The sequence below is a fragment of the Ailuropoda melanoleuca genome, chromosome 13, assembly GCF_002007445.2.
Source record: "Ailuropoda melanoleuca isolate Jingjing chromosome 13, ASM200744v2, whole genome shotgun sequence".
Classification (NCBI taxonomy): Eukaryota; Metazoa; Chordata; class Mammalia; order Carnivora; family Ursidae; genus Ailuropoda; species Ailuropoda melanoleuca.
Window position 1 is genome coordinate 4,492,609 of NC_048230.1, and position 11,999 is coordinate 4,504,607.

Consider the following 11,999-nt stretch of genomic DNA (forward strand, 5'->3'; position numbering starts at 1 on the left):
TAGAAGAGTGCTCGTCAGCGAACCAGGACCCCCAGGATTTAAACCCAGTACTGGCTTTTTATGGCTGGGTGATCTTGTGCAAGTCATGTCATTTCCTGTGCCTCAGTTTCCTTGGGGGTTCATGGTGCCTGCCCCACCTCTTTCATTGAATAGCATTGAGATCAAAGGAAATCAGAGGGGTGGTGATGGAAGGAAACCAAAAGCCCCACTTGGAGTGGTGGTCCTCTGGTAGCCAGAGCTGTCCAGCACCAGGAGGGGCTGATTGTCTGTGGAAGAGCCCGGTGCAGGACTGTTGAGGCAGGGATGGGGAGTGAGCACCAGCTGGCCCAGGTCTGACGATGAAGGTGAGACGAGCAGTACAGAGGGATGAACGCTGTATTCAGGGTGCTTCTAAGGGCCTTCGACCCTCACTTGCTGCTCTGATGGACACTGTCTTAGACATCATTTACATCAAGCAAGGGGATGTGTTAGTGATTTGAAACACCTGGTCCGGCAGCTGGTAGGCCCCCTCCTGTCATGAGGCCCTATTTTCTGGCTGGTTAGAGGAAATGGGGGAAAGAGAGTCTCCTTCTTTTGAGGACAGAAGAGCCTCTGGCATCTCCAGGAGGAGGTGTGAAGGTGGGATGAAACAAGGCATTGCCTGGAGAGGTCACTAGTGTATTTATTTATCCAGCCTCCCCTTGGTCCCCTTCCCTCATTTCCCATTCACTTCCTGCCCATCCCCTGGTAGAGCCCTCGTCCTGCCCTGCTGGGTCCAGCCACCTCCACCCAATCGCCCTCTTGGCTTACCGGCCCGGCCAGGAGGAGACCCTCTGCTTGGGTCGCGGTGGTGCTCCGGAGACTCTAGCCCCTGTGCGGTACCCTGAGTCGGTCTCTGTTGCTCCTGTATCCCTGATGCTGCCCACTGGCCCTTCCCTACCCTGGGCCTCAAGCAGACGAGACTGGAGGGGACAGGGACGAAGACTTAGCCCTCTCAACTCAAAGCAACCACACACCCAACCTGGCAGAGTGCTTGGAGGTCAAAGCAAGGTTGGGACCGGAGAGGAGGCTGAGGGCCGGGGCTGCGCAGCTGGGCCTATCTGGTATTCCTGAGGGTCTTGGGAAGAAAAAGCCCCAGATGTGCAAATACCCCTGTGAGTGTGCATCTCTACCTGGCTTGTCCGTCTTTCCCTGGGTGTCCATGTCCGTATGTCCCTGCATATCTGGGTGCTTCGATCCCTGCACCCTGGGACTGTGGCCCTGGGTGTAGGCACCACAGGTCGCAGCTGAGGCTGGTATCTCCCTCTCCCTGCAGCCCCCTCCGTTCTTTTCCTCCCCAACCTTGGGCTCCACTGACCCCTCAAGGAGACTTGTAGCTGGAGCTGCTGCTACTATTTTTAGCAGCTCTGCACCCCTCCCCTCCCCCACTCAGGCTTGCTGGGGAAGTGGGGAGGACAGGCAGAGCCTGGGGAGTCTCACAGTCTGGAATGCTAGGTGGGTAAGGCCCTCTCTCCTCAGTCCTACAAGGCTGTGGAGGCAAGGGGAGCCTGGGCTTGTCCGCAGGTTCAGGGCCCATACCCTGGGACAGATTAGGCTCCATCCCACCTGCCTGGGGCTGAGAGAAGGTCCCAAGCTGTTCTCGCCCTAACTCCTCCCCAAGTTCCTAAGACCAGAGCCCAGGCCTCTAATGACTCTTCCCTAAGCTGTTTGGAAGTAAGGCCGGAGCTCCTGGGTTTTCCCCCATAGAAGCCGGAGAGTCAGAGAGGAGCTCAAAGTGTCAGAAAGTTCAGTGTAGGGAGCACACCTGGATGAGGTGACCTCCCCCACCCTCCCCCTGTATCTCTGGCACTGCGCTGGCACTTCCCAAAGAAGTTTCAGCCCCAGACTCTTGGGACTCCTGGGTCCCACCCACTACTGCCCCAGCTGCTCTGGAAACTGGCACCAGCTGGAAGGGGTGAGGATACAGTGGTCCAAAGGGCATGAACTAGAGGACTGAGTAGGGAGGCAGCCCCAGCTTCCTCGGAGTGGGTGCCTGCCCTCTGGGCTCTGGATGCCCTTGCTTTCTGAGGGCCTTTGTTCCTCTAACTGTCTTCTGTCTCTTGAGCTTAGCAGGGCAGGGATAGCCCCAGGTCAGCTTCCGGGGCCCAACTAGACCACTTCTCACCACTGTCTAGTTCTCTAACTATGGGATGGGGCAGGTTAATCAGTCAGTGTGGGTAAATAGGCCAGCAGAGCCTGGCACACCATAGGTGCTCAAAAATATTCAATCCCTCCCTGGGATCTTGTCTCACACCTCCATCCCCCTCCTCCCAGCTTGTCCACCCCCCACCAAATGCACATGCATGCGCATACACATACATAACACATGCACACACGTACTCGCACACACGTACGCACATACACACAGCCTGGCCTTCCAAGTGCTCAGCAAATACTGACCAACAGAGAGAGGTGAGGACACTGGGGTCCACCGCCATACAGAAGGCAAGTGGTAAGTCAGAAGAGCACAGTGCCCCACGCTGCCGGCCCCCCGCCCCCAACTTTACTACCGCCCAAGAGGCTCCTATAAAGGCAGGGCTGTGACTCTCCACTCAACCCACCCAAAGACTCTAAAAAGCCAGAGTCCAAGTACTGTATAAAAACTAGACAGATCCGGAGAAGGCAAGACAAGCTCAAGGTCACACCGCCTGTCAGTGGAGAGAGCACCTTCCTGCTGGACTCAGGGTTCTGAAAAGGCCTCACCAGGCTCCTCAGCTTCACGGCTAAGAACAGATACTCTAGTGACTTCCTGGGCAGAGAGTGGCCAGAGCATATACCAGCATTAAGGACCAGGGCAGCCCAGGGGTCTGGGTTCAGCGCCCCTCCATCCCTAGCCAACTCTCCCAGTCCATCTCCTCTCAGAGGCAGCTGACAAAAGCAGCCACAGGGCAAAAATCACAAGGTCCCGGTCATAACTTTGGCCTTTATGCACAGAACAAGCCCCTCATCTGACTTAAAGGCCCAGGAGTCTTAGGGCTACCGTGCTGTTAACTCAGCTCCGCGGCAAACACAGGCCCAGGGAGCAACCTCAATGGTGATGGCTTTTGAGCTTCAGGGAGGGGGCTGGGATGCTGGTCTGGGACTCGGGAAGGTACCTGCTCTGGGGCCCTGACACTCTATGGCCCTGTATTGCTAGGCTTGGTGGCTGGGAGGAACTGTCCATGGTAGGTGCCTGGGGTGAGGCAGGGGCAGAGGATGGAGAGGGCGGTTGCTCCTCCCTAGATCAACTTCTGTTCCCCAACTTCACCCCTGGGCTGGGCTGAGCTGGCCCTGGTTACTGGCTCCAGGGAGAATGCAGTTCCTGCCTTCACACACTTCCTCGTCCCAACTAACTTTCCCAAGGTTTTTCATTCACAGAAATACATCCCTGCTGCCGACAAAGCGGTGATTGGGACGTTAGTGCTGAAGGAGGGCTGACCTGAGCACCCAGCTCAGGGCCAAGTCCCTCCCCTGCCCTGGCCACACTACTTGGCATAATTGGGGTGGAGTATGGCAGACTGATGAGTTAACAGGCTGGTGAGGGAGGTGATGCCAAAGGGACCCCTGCTGCTCCTCCCACTCCTCCAGTCTGCCCCAGGGGTGAGGGTCAATTCTACTGCTCCCACTCCAAGGCAGCCCCCATCCTTTCCTCTGGGACTGCAGTTCGATGCCACTTGTCCAGCCCCAGGAACTGAGGGCAAACAGGGCTAGGGCCCCCAGGCCCCCAGGGCCAGCAGGCAGGCAGGAGAGGGGAGCACAGGGCTGCAGGGGAAGGTGGAGCACGCAGCAGGTGACGCTGTAGCAGAGGCCTCATTAATCACCTCTCCAGCCCCCAGCTCTGCAGTGGCGAGACCATATTAGATTTTAAATTGGAAAGCAGAGAACATGGCAGTTAGCCGGTTGCTCCCTCTACCCTGGGTCCCCCGTCATAGCCTCAAGGGAGGGAGGGTGCAGTGGGGAGAAGAGAGGAGAGCTGGCCCCACCGCAGTCCAGAGCCCTGTCCCCCCACACCCCTGCACCACTGCCCCCCGACCCACGTACCCAGAGCCTGAGGGGCTGTCTAGGCCACATGGCCCTGGAAAGAGTCAGGTTAGGGTCCAAGAAGGGGGCAGAGTGAAAAGGAGGGAGCACAGCAGCCACCTTGGGGAAAAGTACATCCCTTCTGGGACCTGGTGTCTTTTTGGGCTCAAGGACTGTAGGAAGCCAGCTTCCAGGTGTGACATCCATGGGCAAGGACAAATAGTAATGACTTAGAGCCCATGCATGTGTTTGGACCCGCGTGCACACACCCATGTATACTCACAGATCCGCACACTCACACATGCATACACAAGCAGCGCTCGGTGTGGTAGAAATTTCGAGCCCAGGCTGGGGAGCAGGCAGATGCAGTTCAAAGCCCTTTTTTGCCACTTACTTCCACTATGAACTAGGATGATTTACTTTGCTTCTCAGCCTTGGTTCCTTCATGTAAAGTTGAAAATATTGATTCCAAGCATGAAAAGCCGCTGCTCTGGGTGGTCCCCATCTCTCTAGGAGGTCCACACTTGCCCACAGAGGGTGTTCCATAACTGTGAGCGCCCTGCCATGGCCTCAAGGTAGGGCAGCTGCTCTGGGGCTGCCCTAGGAGCCCTGGGGAGGGGCAGGCCAGGCTCCCTGCCCCCTGGGCTCCTGACTGGACAGTGAGGTTGTGGCAAATCAACAAAGCACAGCGGACATTGTCATGGGACATTCACACACCCTGGTCCCATCCTGGGCCAAATCCCGGGAGGCCAAGCATGCCTGGCTGTCCCCTACACACAAAGTCCTCTTGAAATGGTTCTGCCTGAATTTCCAAACTGGCCCATCAAACACCCCGCCCCTCAGAACACCAGTGCTCAGCCAAGGTTGGGAAGCCATCATCAGTGGGCAGTGAGTGGTGATAGGCCCAGCTCTTATGAGGCCTTCAGGAATAATCTAAAGAAGTCCCAGCGCTCCTTGCCATTTCTCCTGCCCAAGCCCAGTCCCCAGTTTTCCAGGCTCAAAGGAGGGGAGCAGATACTGCCATGCCATCTTAACTCTTCTCCGGGACCCCGACTCTAGACTCTTCCCTTCTGAGAGGCGGGAACACTACGGGAGTTGAGGTCCAGTATGAGCTACACTTCCGTTATGGCAGCACTAACCACATGTGGCTATTCTGATGGAAGTTCAGTAACATGAAATACAATTAAAAATTCAGTTTCTCAGTCTCCCAAACCATATTTCAAGTGCCCAATAGCCATGTGCGGCCACTGGCTACCATATTGGACATGCAGATATAAAATTTTCCCCTCATGACAAAAAGTTCCATTAAATAGCACTGCTACAGGGCTGGACCACCCCTGGGTTTGAATCTGATACATTCAAATTAGTCATCTTGGGAACTGTGCTCCCTGGGTCCCAGTTTCTCCATCTATAAGATGGAATAATAGAAGTTCGCATCTCATAGAGTTATTGTGGGAGTTGAACGAGTTAATTCTGGTAAAGCACTTCGAATGGTACCGGGCATGTGATAAATTCTCAGTCAACAGTAGTGTTACATATTTTTATTCACAAAGTCCTTTGTGGCTCACTGGATCCTGGAAGGTGAGAGCTGGCAGGGCCTTCGGATACTTTTCCCATTTTACTGGTGGGGAAATGGAGACTCAGGTTTGGGAAGTGATTTGTGCAGGGGAACCCAACCTGTTAGGGGCTGGACCAGGACGAGGTGGGCTGACTCCTGGCTGGTGGGTTCTACTTATCCCCACACCTGCTCTCTCCATCTAGCAAGAAGATCCCAACCCTGAGATGCCAAAGCCCAGGGTTATCCACCACCCCAACCCTGGACAGTGGGAGACAAAGCTACCCCTGGCAGCTTAGGAAGTAGTGAACTCTCTGTCCCCGGAGGTATGCCCACGGATGGTACACAGCCCCGGAAGTGTTAGAGAGGTTATTCTTCAGAGCAGTTGGACAAGATGCTCTCTGAGCCCCAACATGCTGAGTCCCAGCTCTGCCCCAATTTGCTGTGTAACCTGGGAAAGCCCTATGGACTCAGTTTCCTCCTGCATAAATGAGGGAGGGCTCAGATTCTGGGGATCAGTGAATTCCTTGCCTGGAGCCTGGCCACAAGGAGGTGCCCCCATTCATATTAGCACTCCAGATTTTACTGGACTGCCAGGGGTTGACCAAGAGAGGGTAGTAAAAGGGTGTGATGGGAAGGTGGTCAGTGGCAGAGAAAAAGAGTGTAGACTGGGACTGGGCGACCCACTAGCTTGTGCCGGCAGACACTCTTCATCAATTGCCAGTTGGGGCTGTGCTGGGGAACTGCCAAGGGCTCGCTGCCCATCTTTTCCCTGTAGGACCCGCCCCTGCCCGCCTCTGCCCTCCCCTGCCCACCCCTGCTGGACAAGGGCCAGGCACTTTGGGGAGAAGGGAGCCTTCCAAGTATGCAGACAAACAGAATCTTTGAGCCCACCCTTCACTGTGCCAAGCACGAGGGGTCAGTATTTGTGGGCAGAAATGTGGGAAGAGAGATGCCTCATGTTGGACCCTTGCCCACAGGCACAAGCAGTAAATGTGCTGAGGGCCCACCAGGGAGTGCCCCCAGGAGGTCAGAGGTGGGAGCTATTGTCATCCATTGGGCCAGCAGCGATGGCTCCCCAGAAGGGGGATAGGACTTGGGCCTAGAAGGATGGGGAGAGTTTGAAGAGACAAAGGAAGAGTGCACAAATGGGACAGAAGGAGGAAGGCACCTGTTCTAGCAGAGAAGGTCCCTTTGAGTGTATCTCTGTGCCCACTCCAACCACTGCCCCCGTAGGACACCACTGGGACTTCCTTCCCCATCACCCCAAGCTGCAGGGCTCCCAGGACAAGTGCCCTAGGATAGTGGGGCCAGGCTGCCAGAGAGATAGTCGGGAGGCCCCCCCGTGAGAGCCGTGGACAGAGCTGAGCTATGGAGCTGTCCAGCTCGGAGTTCTAGTCTCAGGCTTGTCACTCATTAGCCGTGAGACCTTGGATATGTTACTTAACCGTTCTGGACCTGGGTGTCTTTATCTCTGGGGACCTCCTTAGAGTAAGGGGAGGCTGAGAGTGGCATGTGAAGGTGCTGAGTGCATGGTGGGTACACAGTGAGCATGGAGTAATGGCAGCTGTTACCTGCCCCAGCTGCCTGGCTCCAGACCACAGGAGGCAGAATGTGACCATTCAGCCTCTGCCATGCCTTCTGGGGGACCTTGGAGAAGCCATGCTCCAGCTCTGGGCCTCAGTTTCCCCATTCGTCAGATAGGGCTTATATTGCCTTTCCTGTTAACACAAGTAGTCACATAGCAGCAAACCTACCTTAGATGTGGGGATACTGTCGTAATTACTGCAGTAGCACATGGAATCAGAAGCCTCTAGAACTGGACCTCAAGCCTTAGGGGCCCTATGTGGCCCTGCTAGCCTCTAGCTGGGGCCTCTTATTTCAGGGGGCAGGCCTGGGTCCAGTGGTACTGTCACTATGGAGACCAGGCTCCGGCTCTGGGAGACCCAGGCGGTCTCACTCTCAGGACCTCTCTTCCCTCCCACGGGCTCTAGGATAATGAGGGTCTGCAGGGGCCAGGCCCTCACTAATCCCCTATTAAAACTTGAAAGGGGCGAGGGAACCTCCAGAATAAACTCATTAATTTTTATGGGATAATAAAGGTATCCCATTAAATTCTCATTCTTATGCTGGGCCAGCTTAACCTCTGGAACCCAGAGGGGTGGGCTCCCTGCCCACTGTATCCCCAGGCACCCCCATACCCACCTGCTGTCATGCTCCCCCACTCCCACAGCCCCAGCTGAGAGCTGGTGCTACCACAAGGTAGGGATCAAGGTCGACCTCATCTCAGGACTCTGGGCACCCCTCCCTGTGCCGGCTTTGGCTTCTTCCTTAGGAGGCCAGCAACTGAGGCCCTCTGCAAGATCTATCAGAGTGACAGGGACCCCTTCTGCCCTTGCAGACGATGGGGTGGGGCCAGCAGATGTGAATCAAGGCCTGTCTCTATATGGCCCTCACCAAACCCAGATGTGCCCACTCCACAGATGGAGAAACAGAGGCCCAAGTAGGCGGGCCTCTGCCCAGGTCACAGAGCCAGTGAGGCACCGATTTGGGATTGGAACATGAGTCTCTGGCTGGCTGGTGCAGAAAGATTTGCAGAAACAATAGTAGCACCAAATGCGGCGGCCCAGCTGGCCCTGAGGCGGCATCTGGAGTCTGTTCCGGGTGATGCAACAGGTCCCCCAGGCAGGGCCACTGCATTGTGACCCCAATCCTTCATCACTGCCTCCGCAGAGCAATTCCAGCTCCACAGCCCACCAGCACTGTAAACCCTCAGCAGCCTCCTGGGCCTCAGCGAGCCTCAGTTTCCCCATCTATAAGACAAGGACGATAACACCAACCTAGCTGGATGCTATGAAGAAAAGTCCCCGGTCTTTCTGGCTTCCCCTAAACAGAGGCTAGACAACCCTCCGCCCCCATCCCATCCAATCCGGGGCTGTCGGGGGTGCAGCACCCAACTCCCATCGCTCCCCTCACCAAGCTGGGCCCCGGGGAGGAGGGGGCAGGACGGTGGCCTTCCCTGGGAGGCCCAGTCTGGGCCTGGGGGGAGGGGCCTCCAATCCCAAGAGGGGCCACAGAGGTGGTGGTGCGGGCCGGGAGGCGGGAGCGGGAGAGAATCCACCGGGGAGGCATCCTGAATGGCTCATTAGTGCCGATGAAAGCCTTTTTTCATTTCGTCTAAATACTTTAAACAGGGCTCCCTCCGATGTCTATTTGCATAGCTTAAGAGCTAATGCGGGGGGAGGGCCCAAGCGGCTGCAGGGCCACGCCGGGGTGGGGGGCTGCCGGGAGCTCCGGGGGCTTCTCCGCGGTGGGGATGGCGGTGTGGGGGAGGAGAGGGGTGTTTCCCGGACCCAGCGCTCTAAAAGCAAGCAGCCCGGAGCCCTGCGTCCCTCCTGGAGGAGAGGAGAGAGGAACAGTCCCTGGAGTGCCTTCCTGCCTTGTGGCCCCAGGCAGAGCGGACAGGTGGGATGTTGGAGAACTGTCCACCTCTCCACGCAGGCCTTAGAGCCAGCTGCCCTTTGCGTGATGGGTGCAGTAGTATCCTCGTTTAACAGATGAGGATCCTGACATGCTGGGGGTCACACACGCTGCCACCCACCAGGGAACATGTTTCCCCAGACAGGAGAGGTCTTGTCCAGGGCCATCTTCTTCCCCACCCCAGGCCTGCCTCAGTGTTGCCCTGACACAGGTGGGTGGGAGCTGCCCAGCCTCTACCCTGTGGCTTCTCCCTCCGTGCCCATTTTACAGCTGAGGACACAAAAGCTCTGCGAGGAAACTTTCCTGGGCTCAACTGAGTTTCAAGTGGCAAAGCTGACATTTGAACGCAGGGATATGGGACACAGTGCCCCCGCCCAGAGAAACTGATGTTGTGGGATTCTGGTTTGGGGTCCAGACACAGATGTGCTTTGGGCACGGGGTGGGTGCTCTCTGGGTCCCAGCCAGAAGGCTTCTTGAGGGTCCAGACCAGGTCAGGCTCAACTCAAGTTCCAGATGCTAGAAATTCTAGCCCCAGCTGTGCTTCCAAACTGCATGAGAGCTTGTACAAGTCCATTCTGTCTCTGAGCCTCAGTCTCCTCAGCTGGCTAGAGGGTTCTCCGCTGGACAGCTCTGCTCTCCTTGTGTGAGGCAGGCTAGTATCCTGGGAAGACTAAGGCTTTGAAGCCAGACGGGCATAGGTTCCAATCCCAGCTCCACCACTGTGTGACCTGGTGAGTCCTCACCCCACCTCCCTAGGCTTCAGGTTCTTTGTAATTCCCATCTCACAGAGTTGCAATGTCAATGAAATAATACAAGATCTGGGAACAGCCTGACTGAGCATGTGGGTCCCTGACACCCCTTTCACTCTGCCCTGCATCGCACGCTCCCTCTCTGTCAAGTCTCTTTTCCTCTGAACTCAGCCCCGGTGGAGAACGTGAGGAGCCTGGCGGCAGGGAGGACAGGTCACAGGGCCTCAGGCTTCCATCAGAGTCACCCAGGATATCTGGAGATGCCCTCTCCCCAGAAATGGCTTGTCTCCCGGAAATTATCTTACCCTCTCTGACAGTGGGTAGCACCCTCCGGGACCAAGTGGCAGCTGATTACGGAATCAATTTGCTCGTTTGATATGCTATCTCGATCCCATTTAACCAAGTGCTCAGTCCCCCCAGATAACACAATCAGTGTAATCGACAGTGACGGGAGGTGCCCATTAGCTCCGCTCCATTGCCCAGCACCCACCTGGCAGCCAGCGGGAGGAGCTGTGCCCACGGCGGTCCCTTCCTGAGGCAGAGGATCTCTTTGGCCTCCCTCCCCCAGGGACAAGTCCCACAGGTACCTACCCTGGGAGCCGCAGGCCGCATCTCTTATGGGGCAATCCTGGAAGGGGACACTTGGTCTTTAGTCTATGTGATGAGAAAGGCTCCTCTTTCTTATGCTACTTTAAGATCCGTCTCCACTCACCTGGCAAAGACCGTGTGATATCTGGGAGGTGGGCAAAGAGAGGAGCCCTGTCCTGACATGTCATAGGCACTGCCTGGACCCTCCGTCACTGACTCAAATGAAGGACACAGGGCGCTGGCAGACCATCTGCTGCAGGGGGTATGGGGCTGGCTGGGCATCTAGTTTGGGCATTGTGTTGTCAGTGACCAGAACAGACAGATGGGCTGCTTCGGTGGGCATCTCAGAAGTTAAGGGTTGGTCTTGTTTTCTCAGGGCTTTGGAGCACCAGGGCCCGTCTGACCCAGAGCAATGGAGAGCCAGCCCTCTGACCTGCACCCACCTCTCCCACCCCATCTCCTCCCACCTCCCATTTGTCTGACACATTAGAGCAGCTATGGGCTCCTGAACAGAATGTAGGCCATCTGCCACTTCCTCATGCCTGCCAGTCCATGGGGTGGGTGTGAGCCTGTGGAATGACAGCCCCACCATCAGACATTCAGAGGAACCAACCTTCTTCTTGCAAACTGTTAACGCCCTGGCTGTGTTTCCCGTCAAGTGCTCATGCAGCCATTTTGAGAGCTGTTAGAATGAGAATATCCTCCCAGCCTTCTTGGAGCTGGCAAAATTCTATATGAGCTGAATCTGGAGCCAGAATCCATTGACCTTTTCCTGGCAGTTAAGGATCTAGAGAGCCTAGTGGGCCACAAGCAGAATATGTATCATCTGTCCAGCTATGTGGTTGAAAAAAATCAAAATAATCAACAGCAGAGCAATCTGTACCTCAAACCAGCAAAAGCAGCCAAGTTTCATCTTCCATAGCCTATCTAACTGACTAGTGGTGGTTGCCTGGATAGCTGTGTTGAGGAGGATTCTGAAGTCCCATGTGGCTCAGCAAGAAATACCCAAAATTGGTTAACAACGTCTGCCATGGATTGGGGCTAACTATTCTATCCCTGCTTTAGAGCCTTCCCTAGACGGACCCTGGCTAGTATCACAAGAAAGATGAGGGGAAAAAAGAAAGAGAGTTAATGGGAATTCAGAGAGATGTATCAAATGAGGAAAAGAAGTAATATCATCTCAGTTAATCCTAAAAAAAGAAACCCCGTTTTACAGATGAGTAGACTAAGTTTCAGAGAGTTTAGGTTATTTCCCTGAGGTCATGCAGCCCAGAAGTGGAATGGATTTGGGATTTGAAGCCACAGATGCTTTACTCTAGAGCTTGGCTCTTCCCCCTCTATTCACATCACTGCTCTAAAAAAGATTAAAAAAAAAACAGAGAAAAGAAATGATTTTCTGAGAAGTGAGAGAAATAGGACATAATGGGACCCTAACAAAGATGTCATGTACTCATGAGGGAATCTAAAACAAAACCCCAAATGTATTTCCTGAGACTAACGACCAACAGCTTCACTGAGAACAGAAAATGAACTTGAATGCCCTATAATCACAGGCAGAAAAGCCACTGTGGTCGGGGATGGCCTTCTTGGTAAGGGTTTTAGCTCAGGTC